The sequence below is a fragment of the Cucurbita pepo genome, chromosome LG18 (assembly GCF_002806865.2).
Source record: "Cucurbita pepo subsp. pepo cultivar mu-cu-16 chromosome LG18, ASM280686v2, whole genome shotgun sequence".
Taxonomy (NCBI): domain Eukaryota; kingdom Viridiplantae; phylum Streptophyta; class Magnoliopsida; order Cucurbitales; family Cucurbitaceae; genus Cucurbita; species Cucurbita pepo.
This window is the reverse complement of record NC_036655.1, coordinates 2,650,152-2,658,017: the sequence shown is the minus strand read 5'-3', so window position 1 is coordinate 2,658,017 and position 7,866 is coordinate 2,650,152. Positions and strand designations below refer to the sequence as shown.

General features: G+C 32.5%; 3 non-coding genes across 3 annotated transcripts; all 3 read right to left on the bottom strand.

Annotated features, from left to right (window-relative positions):
* Positions 1–5,151: 5,151 nt before the first annotated feature.
* Positions 5,152–5,225, bottom strand: TRNAT-CGU. The gene has a single exon. It is a non-coding gene; the product is annotated as a tRNA-Thr (tRNA).
* Positions 5,226–5,337: 112 nt separating this feature from the next.
* Positions 5,338–5,411, bottom strand: TRNAT-AGU. Its single transcript has one exon. It is a non-coding gene; the product is annotated as a tRNA-Thr (tRNA).
* A 1,822-nt stretch (positions 5,412–7,233) lies between these two features.
* Positions 7,234–7,307, bottom strand: TRNAT-AGU. The gene has a single exon. It is a non-coding gene; the product is annotated as a tRNA-Thr (tRNA).
* Between the last annotated feature and the right edge of the window lie 559 nt (positions 7,308–7,866).

The following is a 7,866-nucleotide window of genomic DNA, read 5'->3' as shown; positions in this document are numbered from 1 at the left end:
TTGGTGCTCTCAAATTTGCATGAACATGCAAACATGACTCTATAAATAGAGTGATCATGGTACATGGAAGGTCTTCTTGGAAAAAACCCTTGAGAAAAACCTCTCACAAACACTCTCTTCATATTGTGCCATAGACTTAAATTTGAAGTACTCTCAGCAACAACAGCCATGTTCATACACCCTCTGCAGTGGTGTATAAAGTTCCAGATTTTATGCCACGTGCTACCACCATAGCACCCTTCCTAATCTTCCATGAACTCTTCCATAACTCTGTTGCATAACCTATGCTATCCAACTGACCAATAGAGATCAGGTTCTTCTTGAGACGAGGAATATATCTGACATCCTTTAATGTCCACTGATTTCCTGCTGGAGTTTTTCTGTAGACATCCCCTGTTTCTTTAATCTCTAAATCTTTGTTGTCAGCAAGATACACCTCTCGAAATTCTAGACTTGAAATTTCGGAACAACTCTTTATTTGGAGACGAATGAAAAGTTACACATGAATCCAAAATCCAGGATTTAATCGAACTGTTCACACTGAGGACTAGAGCATCCCCAATGTCTTATGCTGAATTTATAGAATCATCATCATCTTCAAATTTGTGATTCTGCTTTCTCTTTGGTCTTGTACAATCTGTCCGAAAGTGATCTTTTTCTCCACAATTCAAACACGTTATGTTTGGTCTATTTGGAGATTTTTCTCGGCTCTTTAATATTGATCGCCCTTTGTTTGGACCTTTCGCTTTACTTCTTCCCCGTTGGTCAACACTGAGAGCACTACTAGTTGATTTTCTAATTTCTCGTTTGCGAATACTTTCGCTGAGAACTACATCTCGAATTTCATCAAACTTTAGTTTATCAGATCCTTGGGAATTGCTGATTGCAGCAACAATAGTATCCCACGACTCGGGTAAAGATAACGTCAAACTCAATGCTTTAATTTCATCCTCGAAATTAATTTCCACTGAACTTAGTTGACTTACGATCATATTGAATTCATTTATATGATTCACAACAGATCCACCTTCAAACATCTGTAGATTGAACAATTTTTGCATCAATTACACCTTGTTCATAACCGACGATTTTTCGTACATATTCGACAGTGCCTTCAACAGATCTGACGTTGTCTTCTCCTTAATGATGTTGAATGCACGTTTCTGGATAGCGTCAACCGGATTAGCCCTAAGGCTTGTCGATCTTTGAGCTTCCACTACTCGATGGTCATGGTATCCCGCTTCACCCCCAACAGGGGTTTGTGAAGATCTTTCTGGTACAGATAATCTTCAATCTGCATCTTCTAGAAACCGAAATCGGATCCATCGAACCACTCAATTACAATCTTTGAACTTTTCATCTTCATAGATCGTGGTGAATTTTGCCTAGCTCTGATACCATTTGTTAGGATCGCACAACAACGCACACACTCGATCTAGATGAACACAAATAACAGAATAAAAAAAATGTAAGGAAAATATTGGCTAAAGGATTTGAATTGAGGACTCCAAATATGTAAGCAAGAGAATACAGAAAATATAGAAAGTACATCTCTCAATATATATATATATAGATATATAGTTTAGCTTACTATATATAGCTTTACCAGATATAACTATTACTAAGATATAACTTATGTATAACCATTGACTAAGATATAACTTATGTATAGCTCCATGACCTAACAATGATAAATTGGATCTCCAAATTATATTACTCCGTTTCAAATGTGAGTTTAATGTTTTTCAATCTCATTTAAAAAAAGAAATTAATGAAATATTATTTTGAAACCATTTCAAGGATCTATAACTCACACCATAATTATTGAAGGAAAAAAAAACATAAAAAAATAAAATCGCCATAAGGCATTATGTCATTACAAGTCTTAGAAGATAATATATATATATATATATATATATATATATTTTAAGAAAAAAACTTTTAACTTTTCATCAAGAACCTCAAATGTTGTTGACCGAACAAAATAAAACAAATACTACTTTTCCAACAAAACCCATAATCAAAAATTTGATGGAAGAACAAGAAATATTTAAAGAGTTTGTTTAAGACTTGACTAAGAAATATTTAATCTCTTTTTTTATAAATTCCTTAAGAATATTAATATTTCACATGATCATCATATGCGACTCGATTTTAATTTTGAATGAGTTATGAACTCTTGCCTGTAAGAGCTTGTCCTTTGATTTGGATGAATGAGAATGTGACTAAATATGGAGCTCGAAACATAATATCGCGAAATGAAATTCACTCATTTTCACATAAAGAAAGTAGATGAATTGCTCTCTTAAGTACTAATTTCGGGACTTGAACAATGGTCTCTGGACCGAACTGTAATCACAAATAACTCGTAAAGGATTGAGTTGCTTGTAATGATTATATCAATAAACATAAGAGTGGAGTGACCTACCGTTAATGCATAGAAATTGATTAATAAAAAAGTTTAACGAATTATTTTTGTATGGGAGCTTATAATGGGTAGGTCTATAATGTCCCTTACTATGATGCAAAAAGTTCATGAAAATAGTTTTATACTCAATTTACTATATTACATTAATGTTGAGCATTTGATCCAACATTATTTATAACCACCTATGCTCTTGACCTCTCGCTTACAAAACAAGTGCTCTAACCAACTGAGCTACAAGAGCAACTTGAAAAAGGAGATGTATCGAACATTGAAACGATAAATAAACAAAAAGGCAACTAGGATTAAAATTGTATGTAAAACCATTTCTTATATTGTTGAAGGAAACAATTTTCTCATTGAGCGTTGAACTCAATGACCTTCTGTATACTAAACAAGTGCCCTAACCAACTAAGCTAACAAGAGCTATTTGAAAGTATAAACATACCAATTCTAGAATCGGGAAACGAATAAACACCTAAACAACCATATCTTAGGATTTTGAAACCATGAAAACTTTAATAAGGAAACATGAAAGAGAATGCAAAAGACTGCTACCGTTTATATAGTATATAGAATTGGATCATAAAATAGAGATCAAATACAATATTAAGTAAATTCTATCTTCATTACTTATTTTTAAGTTTATTTGATAGTATTTTAACTTTTCAAAATATTTATTTGATATTTAGGCCCTTTAAAAAGTAAAAAGATAAAAGTAATTAAACAAAAAAACTTTAAAGTTCAACATAAAATAAATATTTTGATAGTTTAGGCATCAAAATAAAAATAACGTACTTTAAGAGCTATTTGAAAGTAAAAACGTGTCAACTCCAAATTTGTCAAACGAGCGAACTCCCAAACCACCAATACCTTAAGGTTCTGATACCATGATAACTTTATTATGGAAAAAAGTTGGAGGGTACTCGGGTTGGGTTGGAAAAATCCTTTGGGCCATTCCTAAAATTTGAGGTTAGTTAGGTTGGAGACCTTGAGAATGTTTGCCTAATCCACCACGTGAAAGTATAAATAGGAAGATACGTAAGAATAAAAAGACAAATATTTTGATATTTGCCTATAATAAAATATCAAATATGATATATATGGTAAATTATAATTTAGTATTAAATATCCCGTTAACAGACCCATGTAACAACCGTACAAAAAAATAATGATAATAATTAATAATTAAATAATAAAAATAATAATTTTCCCCGAACTACTCTCTACTCCCCCTCCTCCCTCTCCCAACTATCTCTCCTCAAATAACTCGTCCCTCTCCTTCCTCTCCTCATCTCTCCTCAACAAACTCCTCCTTCCTCTCCCAATTATCTGTCCCTGACTCGAATCCTTCCTCTCCCAAGTGTTTGTCCTCAACAAACTCGTAGTCAAAATTCAGAATCTAGGATGCATAGGTGGTTCCCCAACAATTAAAAAAAAGGAAAAAAAGAAAAAAAAGAAAAAAAAAATACCAACAACAAGATCTACAAAATAGCCTGAGATTTAATTGGAGAGACAAATCCTGAAGATTTGATTGGCGAGAGATCTTGCTTTGTTATTACGATCTTGCTTTGATATTTTGATATTAGGGTCAGTCATTGTTCGGATCTCCTTCTCATATATTCAATCATATTACAAGAAATCAGATCGATTTCCTTCTCCTTTATCTAGTTATTCAATTTTAATTAGGATGTTAGGTTATAGAAATAACTAGAATCAATAGGCCAATATTTGTCAACAGAATTAAAAGGAAAAAAAATACAGTAGATAAAAAAAAAAAANTTGCTTACGAAATAAGTGCTCTAACCAACTGAGCTACAAGAGCAACTTAAAGAAGAGGATGTATCGAATGTTGAACGACAAATAAACAAAAAAAATTAATTACTAAATAAATTTAATGTTATAACTTAGTTATGNCAGAGATGAAAAGGAAAAGTTATGAGTTATGAGTCATGAGTTATAGAAGTTCGAACTTGAAACTAATGTCATGAACTCACAGGTTGACTTGGATTTCAAAGGACAGAATCAAATTTTCATTAAGGATACATTCGTGATAACAACTTAAGGTAATCAGGACCTTACTATATAATAGGCTAAAAATTGTATGAATTATGATGATGTATGAATTGTGTCGTATGATAGTATGTGACGATGTATGAGTTGTATCGTATGATGTCGTATACTAGTATANTAAATGATGTTCATGTAAGAGTTATATTTTCGCATTATAGATGAGCATGAAACGTTAGTAATGACTCTAAGTATGTAAAAATTTAGGGTCGTTACACCCAGCAACCCGAATAAAGCTCTGATACCATGATAACTTTATTATTTATGTTTTGATATCTGTATGAACTATGTGATTCATGTGTTTCTTTTTTATGCTTGATTAGAAGGATGGGTTGGATTCGGAAATTATATTATTATGTTTGTATGGAAAGTCACATTATTGCTTCTTAAATGGTTATTCAAGATACAACCAAATTACAATGAGTCCGTCATGAGAAGACCACATTTACATGCCCTTATGATGTTTATGTATTCATAATGTTAATTATGTATAATTATGTAACGATGGAATCCAACGTCAAAACACCTGAGATATGCTGTTACTCCTTTCCATATAAGAAATGTGCATAAGAATATTAATATAAGGATAATATCGAGTCAAATAAGATAGTAAAATATTGACAAAATATATCTAAGGACATATGAATTGAAAGCAATGCTCTTGTTGAGAGTTGAACTCAAGACTTTTTGCTTACGAAATAAGTGCTCTAACCAACTGAGCTACAAGAGCAACTTAAAGAAGAGGATGTATCGAATGTTGAACGACAAATAAACAAAAAAAATTAATTACTAAATAAATTTAATGTTATAACTTAGTTATGTACTTTATAAATGGTAAATAATGCTCTTGTTGAGAGTTGAACTCAAGACCTCCCGCTTACTAAACGGGTGCTCTAACCAACTGAGCTACAAGAGCCACTTGAAAAAGAGGATGTATCGAACGTTCAACGACAAAGAAACAAAAAAAATTAATTACTAAATAAAATAATGTTATACATTAGTTNATTCGTGATAACAACTTAAGGTAATCAGGACCTTACTATATAATAGGCTAAAAATTGTATGAATTATGATGATGTATGAATTGTGTCGTATGATAGTATGTGACGATGTATGAGTTGTATCGTATGATGTCGTATACTAGTATATGATGATGTACGAGTGTAGGATGATGTATGAGTTATGATGCTTGATGATGTGCGTAGTATTTATCTATTTTGATGAATGCGTAATTGATACGCTTGATGCACTTTATGGCAATATGATGAGTATGATGATTGCGTGACGTTTACCTTAATATGATGATGTTTTCCTTATTGAGCATGTTATATGATGATGAGTGATATATTGCATCATGTCGTTAGATCAACATAGGACACAACCCTAAGAGCATGAAAATAATTAATATAAATATCCACGAGTACGTGTTACCTAGAGTAAAAAGAGATGAGACTAGAGGGTTGTGTTAGAACAGACATTATGATGGATTTAGAGGGACCTCATGCATATTGTATGGTCATAAGCATAGAGCTACTTCCCCTAGAGATTATGAGTGTGGACGCGCACAGTATGATGATAAGTGCGAATGCGCACAGATGAGGGTGTTCATGAGGCGTATGACACTATGGGGTTCCGCTGACCTCCGAACGTCGCTACAGATTAGCTTGACCAGAGACTAGAGGAAAGTACTACACATCTAATTTGTCCGAGACTAGAGGCCACCCTTATGATGATTAGAGATAGGTCCCTAAATCATCATTGCATGTGTTTGCATTTGCATGGCCCCCTTTAGTGGGGCCACTTACGGAGTATTTTTCGAAATACTCAGGCCGTGTGCCACATCATTTTTCAGGTAAAGGTATGGCGCATTTGTACGGAGGGCGGCGGCATCACGGGCAGAGACTATGGCACGTGCATAAGGTAGACTCATATTTAAATTCCTAGTCTTAAGTTAGAATAGGTTGTTTTGCATTTCATTGTTTTAAATTATTTTGTATTTGTTTTTATTTTCTCTAAATTTCAGTATTTCGTATTTAAACCCGTAAGACCATGGATGTGTTTACCAGAGAAAAGTTGTTTTAAGCATTTTTCGAAGTTTACGTTATAAATGATGTTCATGTAAGAGTTATATTTTCGCATTATAGATGAGCATGAAACGTTAGTAATGACTCTAAGTATGTAAAAATTTAGGGTCGTTACACCCAGCAACCCGAATAAAGCTCTGATACCATGATAACTTTATTATTTATGTTTTGATATCTGTATGAACTATGTGATTCATGTGTTTCTTTTTTATGCTTGATTAGAAGGATGGGTTGGATTCGGAAATTATATTATTATGTTTGTATGGAAAGTCACATTATTGCTTCTTAAATGGTTATTCAAGATACAACCAAATTACAATGAGTCCGTCATGAGAAGACCACATTTACATGCCCTTATGATGTTTATGTATTCATAATGTTAATTATGTATAATTATGTAACGATGGAATCCAACGTCAAAACACCTGAGATATGCTGTTACTCCTTTCCATATAAGAAATGTGCATAAGAATATTAATATAAGGATAATATCGAGTCAAATAAGATAGTAAAATATTGACAAAATATATCTAAGGACATATGAATTGAAAGCAATGCTCTTGTTGAGAGTTGAACTCAAGACTTTTTGCTTACGAANAAAAAAAATTACTAAATCAAATTAATGTTATACCTTAGACCTTTACTTTATAAATGGTATCTTGTTGAGAGTTGAACTCAAGACCTCCCGCTTACTAAACGGGTGCTCTAACCAACTGAGCTACATGAAATTGAAAACATACCAATTTGAGAATCACCAAACTGATGCCATGAAAACTTTAATAAGCAAAACCGAGAAGAGAATGTAAAAGACTATTACAGTAAACATTATACAAAGAATCGGATCACAAAATACAAATCAAAGAGACTTTTTTATACAAACGAGACAATAAGTAAAATACTAATTTTTATTTTTACCGGATGAACCCAAATCAAATAAAGCATAACCTAATCTAATATTATCGAAGTAAATTCTATCTTCAATCAAGTTTATAGTCCTTATTTCAGTTTAATAAATTAATGACAATTTTTAAGTATGTATTTTAGAACCTTAAAACAGTCGAATAAAATGGTTACTTTCTAAAATTTCTAAATTCGTCAATGTACTCGAGTTGGGTCGAAAAAATCGTTTGGACTAACTTTGAAATTTCAGGTTGGTTAACTTGGAGACCCAGCAACTCGAATAAGGTTAAGGGTAAAAGATGTAATTAGAGGGGTAAAATGGACTTTTGACCGAACAACTCAGCTATATTACATTAATGTTAATGTTATAATATAAGAACATATTAT